Source organism: Dermacentor variabilis, chromosome 11 (genome assembly GCF_050947875.1).
Source record: "Dermacentor variabilis isolate Ectoservices chromosome 11, ASM5094787v1, whole genome shotgun sequence".
NCBI classification, from domain to species: domain Eukaryota; kingdom Metazoa; phylum Arthropoda; class Arachnida; order Ixodida; family Ixodidae; genus Dermacentor; species Dermacentor variabilis.
In genome coordinates this window covers 102987888-103005533 of record NC_134578.1, presented here as the reverse complement: position 1 = coordinate 103005533, position 17646 = coordinate 102987888, and positions in this window count along the sequence as shown.

The following is a 17646-nucleotide window of genomic DNA, read 5'->3' as shown; positions in this document are numbered from 1 at the left end:
CCACAGAAATCTGGTGGTAGGCTTTCACCAGGTTGGCCTTGCTAAACATGTTGCAGCCGTGCAGTGCAGACCTAAGTCCAGAATGCGAGGGATAAGGCGCTTGTACGGGACAGTGGCCTTGTTCAGAGCATGGCAATTGCCATAGGGACGCCAGTCACAGGTCTCCTTGGACACCATATGGAGTGGCGAGAGCCAAAGACTGGAGCAGGAACGAATGAAGCTAAGGTCAAGCATGTATTCAAACTTTGGCAACAGTTACATGTTCTGGCACGAGGCGACGAGCCCGAGGAGACATGGGTGGGCCAGTCGTGATGATATGATGTGTCATACTTTGAGCGACCGAAGACTGAAAGGTGGGGGGTCCGAAGATGTCTGGACACTCAGCAAGGACGGCTAACCAAGGGTTGGAATTGGCCATGTGCGCCTGGAGAAGCCAAAACGGCGGAGCGCAACAGGAAACTCCTTGGACGGTTAAGCTCATCTCGGAGTACAAGATGCGCCTATGCCACAAGTCGACGACGAGATTGTAGTGCCAAAGAAAGTCGGCTCCAATGATGGGCTGGCGCACGGCTGCGATGACAAAGATCCAGCAAAAGGTATATATCAAGAGTCCCAGACATTTGTCTGTAGGTGAGGAGGATTGATCCGTTGACTGCGGTTAGAAGAGGGGAGTTATGAAGATGGCGGCGCACAGCCAACGTAAGAGGAAGGATGCAAATCTCGGCGCCAGTGTCGACGAAATAGCGGACTTTGGTGACGTGGTCGGTGTCGTGGAAAAGGCGGCTTGGTCTGGGGCCGGGAACAATGGTCACTTTCAGGGTTCGGCCTAACTATTAATCATGTAGGAGCAGGGCTGGCGGTACTGGCTTGGCAAGAGCCATAGCGACTGTGGGACCAGCAAAGCGTAACGGGAGGAGGAGAATGGCAATCAGAGTGACCGGGGCTGGGGCAGCGAGGTCATGACGAAGACTGTGGCCAGCATGTTCGGATGGCAACGACCTCATCTGTCAGTTGGGCTGCCTGCTGTGTGAGCTCCTTGTTAACTTCGAAGACACGTGCATAGCGGTCGCCAGCGGCTGCACCATGGGTTGGAGGGTCAGGAGGACGATGAAGTGTGGCTACGGAGCGAAAACATACATACATAATCTTGCCGGCAAATTCAGTCGGAGACTCTAACGTTGAGAATGAAGACGCAGTCAGGGTCATGTGCACCTACAGTTGCAGGTGCAGCAGGAAAAGTTCCCGGAGAAGTGCACTGTCAGTTGAAGGAGCAAGGTCTCCAGCCAAGGCTTGCATGCAACGCAATAAGTCGGTAGGTTTGCGGTCACCGAGCACCTCCAGTGTAAGAAGTTGCTATAATCGATGCTGCTCTGCTTCAACGGTGTGCTGGATGATCGTCGCTTTAAGGTGGTCCTAGGGGCGGTGGACAAGCAGGAAGTTTAGACCATCGCGAACAATCACGGCAGCAGTAGGTGGAAGTGCTCCAAAGACATGGTCAAACGTGGTCAACTGCGAAATGAGGCGGTGGCTACGAAACAGGGATTTGGTTGTAACAAACCAAAGTTCCGAGTCCGAGGACCAGAATTCTGGGAGCTTAAGAGTGGAGACCTCGGCACCGCAGGCTAGTGGCGCTGGCAGTAGTACTTGATCGGGAGAATCCGAGGCCATGGCTGACTGAAGAGAAGGCAGATTGCAAAGACAACGGGGCTCAAGCTTCTTGCGGTGGTAATTCCAGCGAAGCGGCTGATGCACCCAGAGCTGAGAGCGATGACACGAAGTCCGGAGTCACCAATTTGTGGGTGAAGAAAAACCTGACAGACGCTTGCCCGTGGTGTCCACAAATCATATTTTAGTCGAGCCAGTCCGATCAGGCAGAACTCTAATTTCACCGATTCCACCACTCTCGCACTGTCAGCGTGCTGGGCATGTTGTCGTCGTCTTTTGTGAGTGGACCATTATAGCACGTAGTAGTGTGCTGCAAACTTGATCTGTCAAGTGATCTTATATTCCCAAACTTGCCTATGATTTACCCAGGCAACCTTTTTTCGGATGCATTTGTGAAATATCAATTTGTTCTCAATGGCTGCAATCACCAAAAGTAATTACATAATTAGGTCCTATCCAACAAACGCTTGCGCTCTGGCTGAATGTGCATGAAATAGATGTTTCATTCAGTCACCCTTTCTACACTTGACCGTGGCAGTGTAATCAATTAATCAGCACATTCCATTATGCTGTGCATGCCTGACACTGGGCAGCAGTATGGCCTGGAAAATGCGACAATATATCGGATATTTATTAGTGCCGTGAAAATATTTAAAATTTCGAATGGAAATCAAATAGTCGTTGCTTCTCCCTTCGTATTCTATTTGAGAAGTCACTATATGAAAGCTTATAATATTCACATCTCTTGAATACGTAGACAACTTTACTTATAGGATTCGTAATTGAGAAAGAACAATGAAAAATGAGTACCGTTCCGAATGACACTTCTGCAGGGCAGCTGCAGTTGCGGCACCAGTTCCTAAGTGAATACACGTTGCAGATATAAATTTGGCCAAGCGGTTCCCACTGGTTCATAATGCATGCCTCACTTTTAGCAGAATGAATGCAAATTTGTGGTCTCAACATATGTAAAACAATTTATTATTTGGCCAATTGCACCATCGTGTTGCCCCTTTAAAACAATATGCAGTGCTATGGCACTGCTCTTCTCTCCTTGAACAAACTCAACAATTTACGTGCATCTGGTGACATGCTGTTCCTAATTCATTGGTGACATTGTCACAGTGTACGAAGTAGCTTAAGGCAGTTTGTTTTCACTTACAAGCTCTGCAGTGGAGTGTATGACAGTTGGCAAACGATGTTGCATGCATTTAGATATGTCTGTAATTAAGCCGTGTAAATACAGTCCATAAGCCTTTCTTCTAGGAGGCCGACTCCAGGCAAGCTACATGTAATTCTATACAGAAATAAAATATTAGGTTCGAGTTCTGGAGAACTTTTCTCACAAAAACAATAGACTTGCGTTAATTCAACTCCGGTTAATCCAATTTTTTTGTTATTCGATCCCTGCCGAGAGTCCAGACCAGTGGTCAGGCATTTATGCCCTCTAATTTCAGTTATTTCAGCCCTAAAGTTAGCTTTCGCTAGATAATTCGAACTTGACAAGTCCACAAGCACACAATTGACCCCTATGAAGAGCTGGATGGATAACTGAGAACACAGCTTGGTAAAAGTAAGTACTTGTTTGCCAATCCAGAATAGGACGCACTTACGGTACTCACTCACACCTCTTGACTTGGAGGGATCCTTCAACTTGTAGTAAGTGTGACAATAATCTCCCAGTCCTCCATGTTCTTATTCGATGCCCTGCAGTAGAAGCAGGAAGCAAAAAGTATTTCCCTTGTGCATACTGCAGAAACATAGCCCTACCTCCTTCCTTTTTTCTTACCAATGAACCGTCTTTTAATATGCAAATTGTCTTAAGAGTTTTTAATTGAAACAAACTCTGAAAATAATTTGGCCAGGTAATTTTAGCATGTCATTAAGAGCCCTTGTATGCAGGAGCTCTTTTGAAGCTCTGACATCACTCTTACATTTTGTCCCATTAGGAAGGAAGGAAGCAGGAATAGACGGAAAGACAGGGAGGTTAGCCATTCAGTGGTGGTGATGGTGTTGCAGCAGGTGGGGTTAGCCAGTTCTCAGACCGGCTGGCTACCCTGTGCTGGGAAAAGGGGAGTAAAAATAATATAACAATGTTGCAAAAAGAAAGAAAGCAAAATTTGTTTCATTATATTGTTTTCATGAAATGCAGTTGCAATAGCCCACATCACTAACTAGTCGGTGTCATTATTTTAGTAGCTATATTTTTTACGCCATTTCACAGCTTTCTTTTATGCCCCTTTACAGCCATGCCACATTTGCCATGAAAAATGCATTGACCACGGCATCAACACTCCATCTAACGTTACCATTTATCATGGTGCTCTTTTCCATATGTTGAAGTGTTGATGGCCCTTATGCCATCAAACGCCAGACATCATCATCATCATCATAATCATTTGTGCGATTGCTACCTGTGGTAGTGTTGTTTTGCACACAGTAAGATCTGATCTTTTTGTATCAGGCTCACGTTCTCATTGCTTCTAGTTCCTGGCTTGGGTGTATTTTATAACCTTCTTTCAGTATTAATCTGTTTCAGCCATTTCATTATATTTTCATACATAGCATTTCTTGATGGTAATTGTTCATATCCTGGAATAAAAATCCAATTAGCCAAATCATTTTAGTGCGTGAAATAAATGCTCATGTTTGGTGAATGTGCATTGTTTATTCTTGTTGATACAGTAAGGCCTGTTAACTTAGACTTTGACATACCTCACTTGAGTATACCACAATAGCATTTCATGAGATGACATACAAAATATGTGGCGTTGACACCAAGGAAGGGAAAATTTCAACTTACCCAATATTTTGAGATATCAAAGTTCAAGTTAATGAGGGCTTACTGTATTTCCATGCTTGCGCTTATTGCATGTTTAGCCATTTATCCCATTGGCTGCTCCAAGAGAAGTTGGGCGATGGCACTTGGAAGTTCGTTTGTTATGAACGTCAGACTCTGGAGTTTTGCAAGACGCGTAGCGCCACCTGCCGGTGCGAAGAGGCAGTAATTGAGTAGTGCGAAGCCCGACTCCCTTGCTAAGTTGCTTATGCAGCTAGCGACTGCGAAACAACGATGTAACTAGATTTTGGTCCATATTGCGAGTGTTTTGCGCATTTAACACCCAGACATAGAGCTATGAATTTCTACGCTAGTCAGACGCGCCGCCGAACTGCCATAAAGCGCTTGCTGGCTCACTCTTCAGACTGATGGCGGAGACGACCGCAACCGCGATAGCTCCGCGCGCCACGAAGAAACGCCGCAATCGACGTTACTGTTGTGTTGCAAATTGCCATGAACGTGAAGGACGGAATAACAATGTTCAGTTTTACCGATTTCCATCGCGATCGTATGAAGGGGAAAGGTGAGAGCGCTAGATACGGGCCGTTTAACCTGTTGGGTAATCGGATTGCATTCCCCACAACACAGCGGCTCGCATGAGAAAGTGCGACAATTTTGTTCTTCTGTAATTGTGTTGCGTAGCCCTGACGGAGGACCGCGGTAAATAAGCGAAAACTCAAGAATCTGCAGCCGCCACTTCGTTGGTAACAGAAAAAACAATGTTGCGAGCCATCATGCTTATGTGCCATCGATATCTCCACCTTTTAACAGACGTCCGCCTCCGCTTGACTCAATAAGTGGAACAAGTGGTTTGGTCTTGGCAAAGCCCTTATAGAAATGATGTACTAAAAGCTTCGATTATAATACGCAATCTTATGCGAACCCCGCCTCGTACAACTGCCTGAGAAGAAAAAAGAAAAGCCCTAAGCAGATGCAGGCTGGCATATGAGCACACTGCAGCTGGCTGATACCGGGTGTACAATGCCGTATTTAGTTTATTGTAATGCGAGTTTTCTTTTCATGATTTTCACTGCTTGAACTCGATCCTACTGTTACACACGAATAACGGCAAAATTTGCAATATTAGAACAAATATCCTAAATTCCACGGTTTTTAGCATAATGTTGGCAATCCCGCACATTTACGTCGAGATCTAATCCATAGACACATTAAACGAAGTCAAAACTTGTTTTTGCAGCTGCACCTATAATTAGATGACTGCAATGTCAGCCACAAACCGCCCGCTCTTTCCTTTCCCTTTCCGCCTTTCCACTTGGTAGGGCCACTAGCGCCCCTTACGGTGGATGCTTGCGACACACCGGCCCCTGCGCTGCCGCTACCACTAAAACTCGAGCAGACGACAACCACAGTTTGTGATCTATGCATAAGTACACATAATTCATGCTATTCCTTGTTCACTCAGTTAACCACCGTACATTTTACTCAGTAATGTACTACTGCAGCATGCAGCAATGCTCATACAGTCGGAGTAAAACAGACCCGGCGTGCCTTTCCACGAGATACCTTCCTACAGCAGTTTGCGCGACAAGTGACTAAGGCAATTTTGAGTAGGGAGTAAGTGCTACCAAGTTACCCTGCAATGCTCTGCAGTATGCAGTCAGCACTTCCACACTGTAGACTTCATGAAAGACTATCAGAGAGGCAGCTGAAGCCAGTTAATGTGCCCAGTGTTTTGACAGTTTTCGATCAACTCAGGCCTCACTAGACTGCGGCCTCTTATGTCGGCCAGAGAGAGAGAGAAAAAACATTTATTCGGACCATCGAGGTGGTTGCTCTTGAGGTCGAGTGGTTGGTGTCCTCATTCCAGGACTCCACCAATCCGGCCTGCCTAAATGCGAGCGATTAAGCTGTTTGCGGAACTGCACTGAATGAGGAGCCAGCAAGCAATCTGAAGCAGCGCAGTTGGCATGGTCCATTCGTATTTTGGAAAGTGACGCGGCATAGAGCTATGGGCACAGCCCATTCGTGTTCGGAGGGGCAGAAGGGCGACAGGACAGAGGTGTGCCGAGAAGGCTGTAAAATTAGCGCACGGTGGCTGGCAGGGCCGTCGTTCAGAGGCTCGAATTTCTCGTTCTTTCTATTCTTTTTGAAGAATTTTGCATTTCAATACCTTTCGCACGGACACCCAGCAACCAGATTTCATCATTATAACAGATAACACAGCATTTAGGCATTGTAGTAAGTGGGTTATTTCACCATGGAAAACATACAAAAGTTGACGGTGCAGCAGCTTCTCATTGTTATAACCAATATAATGTTAATACTGGTATCGTTATAAGTGGGTTCAACTGCATGTTAAAGATAATTTGTACATTATGTTTCATGGACATCATTACAGTCACAAGCAGCACTCTGAAAGGACATATCTTCCTGGTTTTCCTCTTTAGTTCTACCTCTCTTGAAAGGACATGCTACCCATTAGAAAAGTAGCATCATAGTTGTGTATGTGGGCAACATTGTACAAAACTATTTAACCAAGGCTTTCCTTGCTTGATGCATATATTTATGCAGTATGCTTTCATTGCTCCTGCGCCACCTGAAAGGCATGCGGGCGTTATTGACTGCATCATTTATCTCACATCTCACATGAAAACGTCAGCAAGCTTTTCTTTTTTTGTTTGTTCATTGCCAAGGCCATCCAGGTCCATGTCTGAGGATGCCTTGACCTATAAACAGTGGAGTATTTGCATGGTGCATTGAGAGGTGTATTGGTTATTTTTAGAATTGACTGTTCAAGGAAACTTGATCAATTAAGCATGACTGTATGTATAATGAAATTCAAATTCTGACGCACTGTAGCTTGTCTCGTCATGCTCTATCTCATTCTGTCGCTTATGCAATGTATGTACACCACTTCCCGTAGACAGAACTGTTTATGGCATCTCGTACCGAGTGCTTACGCAAAGTACACGCTTCGTACATACTGTATGCATTAATGCAGTGAGCTAATGTTACAGCTGCAGCATGCTCGACTAGGATGCCAAGTGTGGCATATACGCAAATGGCTGTGTGTAATTGAACTATAGGACTAACCACTAGTGTCCATGGTACCACTCCCATGGAATGTCTTAATCTTCTTTTGCAGCAGCAACAAAATTTCGTTACATGGAAATCATAGACAAGTACACTGCATTACAATGCAGTTAAAAATAGATGCCGTTCTATTCACATGAAGTTATGAACGGAGATCGTTTACACTTTGGATGTCATCACGTTGAAGATCATTATATTAAGGTTTAATTGTAGTTGCTCCGCAAGAGTGTTGTTCATTTTTCAAGGAAGCCCTCAAACACTAATTCACAAGTTATATATGGTTTGCCTGTGTATATTACAGTATGTACGAAATGTATCTAGTACACTGTTTTGATTGTGCCAAATGTTTGGTAGCTTTTGTAGCCATCAAGCAGCATTTTAGTTCCTGCAGATCATATCGTAGGCAGCAATATATGGTACTGGAGATGTGCATTTATAGATTAGTCATTTTGCATTTTCTGGTCAAATAAGATGATCTCACATTTGAAAGTTTTTTGCAGGGAAGTTCTGGTGCCCGCAAGCACAAACCTACTGGACTCATCACTGCTCGCTTTATGCTCCATGTTCTGTATACAATTCTAGCTTACGTCTGATAGCCACGTCTGATACACACCACACTTTTCCACATCGCTACAAATGAACATACCGGTGAAATGCCAAATGCACCTGTACACCCCATGTCGTTGTCTAAAAATCAGGCATACCAATACCACGTGTTGGTTTTGTTAACATGTTGACAATTTGCAATAGTGGCACTCAATTGAGCCTTTGAAAGTGGCTACAGAGCACACTTACTATACTGTAACAATACAGATACCTCGACTGCTTATGTGGCAAGTCTTTCAACCTGTGCTCTTCACCTCTGCCACCTGATAAGGCCCATCCTGGGGTACTTCCTATGGCTCACACCTGCAAAAACAGGTCGATGAAAAATAACCATGAGAAATCAGCAGCAGTAACTCTGCTGCTACCAAGTGGAGAGAAGCTATAGAAACTTGAAGATATTTCAGGAATTTTAGTACCTTCAGTGAAATTTGCACTGGAGTACTAATCGCTACATTTACGAAAGAAATTGTTAGCATGCACACTATAAAAACAAATATGACATTAGTTAGAGTATGACACGCAAATTTCACACCTGCTGCTGCAGTTGTTTGTCGATGGTTTACGAGACTCTCAGATGCTTGCTTAACGAGTTTTTCATAAACCTCCCATCGCCACATATCGCAGCCACTCTGTAACTCTGTGTCTTGCATATTGTAGGTGCTTATTTTTGTTCGTGTTGCTCTTCTTGGCATAGCAAAAGCAGAGTTCATTGGAGAGGCTAAGGGAGGCCGTACAAGATCTTTCAGACTTTTCCCCACGCCAGTATTTCTATAAAGGTAACATGTACAGTGCTCAGTGGTTGAAATGTGACACACGAACTACATGTCTGCTGGCAATTTTTTTGCACCACCGGTGAGTGCTAGACAATCGCTGAGGAGCTGAATGCAGTCACAATGCATCGCGATGATTCTTGCTTTAGTGTGGCACAAAAATCCATCAGGTCGGCGTCCACCGGCGGCACAAAAAGTGCCGGCAGCCACACGCTCCGAATATCGGTGTTTCAATTGCTAAGCACTACACTTAACAAGCTAACAACAGTAAAATGCATTTGACGGCTAATTTACAGGGTTTTCCAGCAAGCATCCCTTCTCAAGGGCACTTGTGCTCACCAAACCACATCACGTCTACTCTATAGTTTTTCAATGTAGCAAAGACTGCAGGACAACTAGGTACGGCGATACTTTCTTTAATGCCAAATGATTCAACATGCCGCGAGTGGCGACATTACACATTCACTTCATGCGTCATTGCTGGGACACCTGGCTTTTGTTCAAGGACCACCGTGTGTGGAAGCGCTGAGTACCTGCTCCCTTCAATTTATTCCACTACAACCAGCAGCTGCCAGACAGAGTCCGGTCTTGAACGTCTCAGTGCCTGTCAATCTTTTCGTAAAAAGATACGTAAGCAATACAGGAAGCCTCAAGCTGATGAAAAGATTGAAGCTTCAAATGTTTGCATAGTTGGGTCACATACCCATGTCTGGCTGTAATTTAATGATTGGTATAGATGTTGCAAAGCTCATGCAGCCTGCTTCGACAGAGGGATGCCTAAACGTACTGATGACAAAGCAAATGATCGCGCATGTGCAACAAAAGTGCTGGTGTGCACGCTTTTCCGAAACCTAAACACTTCATTTGGAAAGTTTGGATGCACTTTGTGGACAATCACAAGTAAGAAGACTGCACAGGCGCAACACTTACTTGTGATTGTTTACAAAGCGCATCCAAACTTTCCAAATACAATGAACCGACTTGCCCAACAACGCATCCTGATAAACACTCCAGTTTCACTACACAGCATTCACACTGTCATGCGCAAGTTTTAAATTGTGGTGTTTAATGTCCCAAAACTGCACAGCGCGGGCATGGTGAAGCAATACGTAGTGGAGGGCTCCAGCCTAACTCTGGTCACTCACAAATGAGAATTGAACCCGTGAACTTGTGATTAGCAGCTGAACGACACACTAATTCTGCAAGGTTTACAGGTTTTCTATCAAAGCTTTATGAGCGGTCATGTTCTACCCTTGATTCCGCAAGGAGCTGAAATTGCAGAATGAAGCAAGACACTTCAGTGCTTTGAAAACACTTTCCATGCGTGTTTGTGGCAATTGCAGCCAACGCCATGATAACGGCAGCCATTATAATTGCAGCTCTAGCATTGAGTAAATTGAGCAGATGAGCCAGTATCAGCTCGAAGACTATTCAACTTCCTCTTTAACCACAGTGAAAGGGCACGTACCTGCCCATGCACTGAAAGAAAAAAAAAAGTGGGCCACTTTAATTCTGCACGAGCTACCTCTAGTGTGCAGAGAAAAATGGGCAGCGTCAAATGAAAAAAATCCTGGTAGCCTGCCGCACAAGGAAGCACGCGCACAGGTGAGTGTGCAGATCACATAAAGGGGGCAATTACGGTGAAACAGTGTAAACCAAACCGTGGATCATAACGTGATCTAAAACCTGCACAGGGAGAGTAATTTTTTGCTTAGATATATTGACGCAGTGCTTAAAATTGTATTTTGTGTTCTTTTGCTAAATTTTCTTTGCACCATATAGTAGTTTCTTTCTTATTTTTCAGTTAGCACGTGTTGGAAAGTGGTGCTGCCTTCGGGGAGACGAAAGGAATGGTGCATCTATGGGTCCTCAAGTGTAGCAGCCTCTTGACATGGTGACACACAACGATGCAAGGAGCATAGTGGGAGTGCTGTGATGTCACCGTCGTGTTCAGGATGTCGAAAACGCTTTGCGCTGTTAAAGGGCGCCGGCATTAATTAAAATTTAATTCTGCAGTGTTATGTGCCAAAACCACAGTATGACAGCGAGGCAGGCCGTAGTGGGAGACTCTGGATTAATTTTGACCACGTGGGATTCTTTAATGTGCACCCAATGCACGGTACACAAGTGTTTTCGCGTTTTGCCCCCATCGAAATGTGGCCGCCGTTTCTGGGATTCGATCCCGCACACTCTAACTTAGTTAGCAGCGCAATGCCAAAGCCCCGACGCCACCACGGCAGGTCGTGCTGACATTGTCACAACACCAGTATAGGCATTCCTTACCAGAATGCACCTACTAGACTGTCATACAAAAGGCTTCGATTTCAGCAGCAGCGCTAACAGAAAGATAAATGGTTTACAGATTGCCATTGTGGGAAACACGTGAGATCGCATGTTATGTTATTTCGCAAGTGTAAGTGTATGTTATTTTGAAGCCAGCATCTATGTTTTTTACTGATGGGCTTAGGTACCCGACTGCTTGTTTTGGCACTGAACTTCCAGTTTCTTAAAAAGAAAAACTGAAAACCCTGCAGCGGCAGCTTGCAGTAATACTACGCTACCTGCCCTCTCACTTTATGATGTTATTACAATTCAAAATTTTTTCTAGGCAAAAATATGTGTGAATTTTACCGACTAGGTCATCGAGCAATCACACGTATATATCAGGCAAATCATGAATGGTCGACCATCTGTGCTCTGTTTGGTCTGATCTGAAATTACCTTCAATACTTCGTCAATGAAGAAAAAAAGCAATCATTAGAATTAGTGTCTATATTGTGTTTTTTCGTCGGCGTTTCATAACTCAAGCAATCTCAGAGCAATCTCAAGCAACAGAGCAATCTCAAGGTACACCTGCGCACTCACAATGGGGAGAGGCTATTTCAGTGCCGTTCATGCCCTCAGAGCTTCCAACAAAAGAGTCATCTCAAGACCCACCTGTGTACTCATACAGGCAAGAGGCCGTTTTAGTGCCCTTCATGCCCCTAGAGCTTCCATCGAAAGAGTAACCTCACTGTGCACCTGCGCACTCACACAGGCGAGAGGTCATATTTCAGTGCTCTTGATACCGTCAGAGCTTCCAACAAAAGAGACATCTCAATGCACACCTGCACACTCATATAGATGAGAGGCCATATCAGTGCTGCCTATGTACTTAAGGCCTTTTCACATAGAAAACAGCTAAGGACGCACCTGTGCCATCACAAGTGAAAGGGAATATTGGAGTGATAGATCTTGTGTTAGCGCTTTTTCTAACAGCTCATTCCACTGCTCCTTCCAGAGCACCTTTAGAGTACAAAGAAAGTCATGTAAGGTAACTGTAAAGCTGTAGGTCTAGTATTATAATGATATGGCTTCATCATTACTGCTGGAAACTTCTATGCTTCTAATCAACTGCTGCAATGTAGATTGTGCTGTCAGTGCGCTTGTCTATACTTGCACGGAGTTTTACTTGATTTTACTTGTTTGTCTGATTTTGATTGTGCTTGTTGTCTGACGGGTTTTAGAAGATTGCTGGCACAAAATAAACGATTCTTGTTCTGGCATTTTACGTTTGGTGCGTCTTGGATACTGCGTTCTCAGCCCTCGGCATGGTGTAGCAATGGCGATGAGAAACGTACCCACAATTTGAAAAGCAAGTTCTTTACTGCTTCTTCAATGTTGTGCCAAGTTCCACCGTATTACGATGGTAATGCCAAGTATACTTCAGCTGTCATTAGACTTGAGTCCTCCTTCTAAGGTAACAGCATTGCGGAGGATGCACCGAACAGAACGCATCTTGTTTTGGCTCTCCTGGTCAAAGAGAATTGAAGTCCCCAGTAGGTGATGTTCTTCTTATAAGATGAACCAGTTCATCTACAAGGTGGCGGTTGACATTCTGGAAGGCTTCTAGGAACCGAAGCCCAACAAGATTTTCCTGCTGTGTTGGCGGTACCCTGATACCCCTTATGAGCTTCCCTCTCCAGCCTTTCTTTGCTGCACTCTGATAAAAGGATTTAGCCTCAGCTGTCTGTGTTCGGGAGATTGTTTTGATCATTCTCTGGTTGCTCAGAGATCAGAATTCTTCAGTTGGCAGAATAGCCAACTCTTATATAACCTCCACAAATCCTATGGCCTTTGTTGAACAGCATGGCTGTAGGTGTTTCCATGTGCACAGGAAGAGGCAAATTGTTTTGTGGCACAGCGACCAAATTTTGCTGCCGAAATGCTCAGCTGTGTTTTGGAGTTTGCCCCGAATACAGCGAAAGAGCACATTTTCGCTCATCAGCATTTCATAGTTGGAAGCACAGCCTTTGCCTGAGCACTGGTAAAAAGTGAAGAATCAGCTGTAGACTCAGCCAGGGCTAGTGCTCGTTCGTTGTTACACCAGAAAGCTCGTGATGTGAGCAATAGTTGTTGCATTTGTGTGCCTCATCTGTGGAGTACAGATGGAAAAATAATGACTCTACAGCTATCTATGCCACAATTATTCTTCACAATCTTCTGGCTGGAGAAATGTATCAACCTTCTTGCACGTAGAAGTAGGTTGTTGAAGCATAATTATGGAATCAATTAAAATCTAGAAACATGATTTTTAGAACAAAAATTTCATTCTTTGGCCTGCATATCCCCTTAATAAGCCCAGTTACATAATGAGATGGACGATGGAGTTCCAGACGAACACGTTACAGATAGATTACATTAGGCTACACAATGCCCGTTGTCTTGTAATTTTTGTTGGGTAAGAGGGCAGTAGTAAACTATGGCAGGTTCTTAGTTGCATTCTCAGGGACTTATTGAGCGCTTTGCTTGTACTGAGCTAAGCCAGCTATTTCACTGCAAGAAGACCATTTTGGGCTTAGCTTCACTAAAATGTACCACCATACGTTACCATCTTTTTCTTCAGTTTAAAGTACTGATCAGTTAGCTTTTTCAGTTTCCTTTGTGATATTTGTTGTAGTTATTCGTCAGCTGAGGTTATGACATTTTCCGTGCTTAGCAAAACAAAATTCTTCATTGTGAAACAACTCGAACTAGGAAAATGTACACAAACTATGCTGCAGCAGCCTCTGACCATCGAATTGTTGTGTGATAGGTTAATTTGCGGCACAGATATTGATGTGTATCATACACGATAGAACCCCAGTCTCAGAAAAACACTGTGACAATTTCACCATATGATGGACACAAAACGTTTACTTTGCTTTGTGGTTATATACTAAATAGCTCAGAAAACAACTACGGCAAAATCCCGGGCAAGCCCCCTCCCCAGTTTCCACTTTCGAGAGATTTGAAATTGGCGCTTACTACCGAGCAATGGCCCTTAGCCCCTTGATCATTTTCACCGGTTTATCATTTTCACCGAACCTCTTGGCTACAGTTTATTTCTGTCAAATTTTTAGAAACTTGCATAGTAAATTAGATAACGTGAGGCAATTTAGTGAGAAAGGAATTTATTGCTTAGCTGCATTCTGCCGAGGCCGGCCGGGTACCTGGAGAGCCATCGCCATAGCCATAGCTTGTGTCGTCACCGCCAGCATCGCCCCCGAGGGCTCCGTCATCGTTGCGCATGCGTGAGCTGAGAGAAGGTGAGAAAGGAGAACAACTCTTTTTTTCAGGATGTGACGTCACATTGTTGCTTGTTTTTACTTTTTTGAAAGAGCTACTCTCGAACGTAGGTTAGCCATTACCGTCGTGTCGGCTGCAAGACGTGCTTGTCGAAAGCGTATAACGTGCGCGATATTCGTGCGAGCGCATTTTGACTTGAGCAATCGTGGGCTTGGACTCCGTGACATTTGCTTTCGTCATATGCGAGTTAGGGGCTTGCCGACAGCTAAACCGCCGCTGTACTTAGGTGAATACCTTGTTTTTCGTGGTCCTGAAATAAATAGCGCGTCGCTGCGATGGCGACTTCAATCGAGTGCGGTAATTGCTGCGCATTACGGGCGATTCATTTGCACAATACGTGCTGCATTATCGGTGCAGATACAGAAAACTTATCCTGTGAACCTTACTTCCGTCAGTCAGTCGGTTAGATGCTTCGCTCTTATCCAGTGCACATTTCTTGATATGCACTAACGATCTGCTTCAAATATCGACGAAGTGTCTATTGATTGTGCAGATGTTTTTTTTTTTATTCACACAATTGGCGATGGGCAGCAGCGTTACGGCCGTGAGTTTTCCTTTCGAGCAAACCTTTTCAAATTGAAGTTTTCGCTTATGTTCGCGAGATAGCAAATTTAAGTGTTACACTCGGTGCTGTATTTTTCGATTCCATGTGACCTAGATTTAAGCTGCCTCAGGTTGTATTAACGCGCGCAGAGGCTTTTAGAAAAATAGTTGTCACTTGAGAAATCAATGCAGTGTGCCAGTTCTTTTGGAATGGTGCTATTTGTGAAATTGATTATATTTCCCCTAGTCATGCTCAACTACTTACTGGTCAGATGCTTGAACTTCCGAAGAAGTATTGGCAAAGTTTCCCTTCCAACTCAGCATTGTAACCGACGCTTCTCGGAAGTATGAGTGGTATTTGCCCCTGCGACACTGCCATGAGTTCAAGTTCAAATTGCGCCCACCGACAGTCTATCCGTGTGCCACTAGAAAGTAAAGAGCTCATTTCTCAATTGTCGCAACATTTCTTTTTCATTCCATCTTCAAGAAATTTGTTTACTTCTGTTCTTGGTCATTGTGGACTTGCACACATTGAAGTTTTGGATAGTTTGGCAAAAGCATTGCATAGTGGGCCTGTAGGTTTTTTTTGTATTTAGCGCATTGCCCTTCTGACTGGACAAATTAAGTAACTGCATTACAAATATTTCACTTCCTTGGAATGTCTGTTCCATGTGCCTCATAACAGTACACGGTTGAATTTGGCACATGCACTTTCTTATGACTAAGTGTAGGTTTGTAATGCAATGGAAATAAGAACATGAGTGCTTCTTCAGTTGTCTTCATCACATTGCTGATGCCTTCAATGTGTGAAAATGGCTTGTAACAATATTGCTGTGTTTCATGTGAGGATATGGAATAGAATAACTTTCTTCTTTTATGCTGAAGGTATTCACCCCTTTTGCCTGTTGGGCTTCAAATCTTGTAGAAAATGGTGTGAGCAGCCTGGGGTGTGCCTGAAGAGCAATGCTAGTTTGTGCATGATCATATTGTTGCTGTTGGGAAGATGACATCTTAGGCACATTTTTTTCATACAATTAACACAAATGTTTCCATCTTTCCCCTTGTGGCTCAATCATAGTAGACCTGTTCGTTTTTCAGTTACTTTGTTGTTTATTTTTGTTACATATCAGTATTATGTACTATCAAGTTAGTGGGAATATAAAGCTTTTTGATGTTGTATTCATGGGGAATCCTAGCCGATCCCTCGTCATGGGTATGTGCCATATGTCACAGGCAACAGTCATTCTAGTCTCTCTTCTTGTGGTAAAAGTATCCCAAAGCCTATTTTGTATGCTTGCAGATGAGTTGAGATTTACACATCAATGCCAGCTCACAAAGCATCTAATACGGCAATCAGCCAGCCACCTCCGCAGATGGAGAATTCTGCAGTTTCCAATCATACTGTTTCTGTTGTCCTTGGCAGAGACGTTGATTGTACACAGAGGGAATATATTGCAGGACAATAAAAATAACTTGTCATGACAAGGGCCATATATGGTAGAAATTATAGTAGACTATGACCAGCATTAGCACAAGCCCTGCGGTATCTAAAAAATGAGTAAAGTGCTGGTTTTCATATGCTATAGCTGCTGCGTGCATTAAGCTCAAAACTCCCTTCTTGGCAACATCACCCAGGGATGCCCACTCCAAACACTCTGTCACATGCACTTTGACAGCATCTGCTTTGATCTACCTAATTGCATATCAGTAAAGATGGGTCTAGTTCACTAAAGACTGACAATGCTGCATTCGAATGGAACCGAACTGTTCTCGAAAAGTTCTTGAAACCAGTCAAGCAGGATTTTGAGAACATTTAACCTGGCAAAATGATAAAATGAAAGTTATTTGAAATAAGTGATGCAATGCTGATGCGGTTTAAGCATGTATTTCAAGGTGCTTGGCCTTCATTATCTCTAATAGTGAACCTGCCAAATTGGCAAGGATATTGAATGAATTCTTCACTAGGCCCAACTATTTTGTTGCTGCCCTATATTGTCTCTATAGGAAGAGTGCACAACAAAAATCTTGTGGCTTCCTGTTACAACACCCTATAACTTCCTTAGATGTAGGGCCCATTTGATATTCACCAATAAATACTTACACAGGATTTAGATGATTCCTTTAAAGATGTGTCCCTCATGGTTACATGTAAAGGAGCACTGACATTAAACTTTTGGACTGAATTTTTTTATATTAATCTGGTTCCAAATAGTAGCTTTTATGACCACACCATGCCACTGAAAGCTGCATGTGCTTTGAGCGATTCTTAATGTGCTAAGACTTGCTTCACTAAAATTTTCTTACGACTCTTCTCAAACATCTAAATTAAAATTAATTTAATTCTAGTGTTCTATAAGTCACAACCACGATACGATTACCAGGCATGCCATAGTTGTGAACTCCTGCTTAACTTTAATCGCCTGAGGTTTTTAACATGCACCCACTCCACAGTTTGCACCAAGAAAGAAAGACCAATGTTGTGCTGCATAGTGTTCCTAACATGCTCAGTTTTGAATGACCTAATAATGGCATGGCTTACTCATGAACAACTGCAGCATGCAT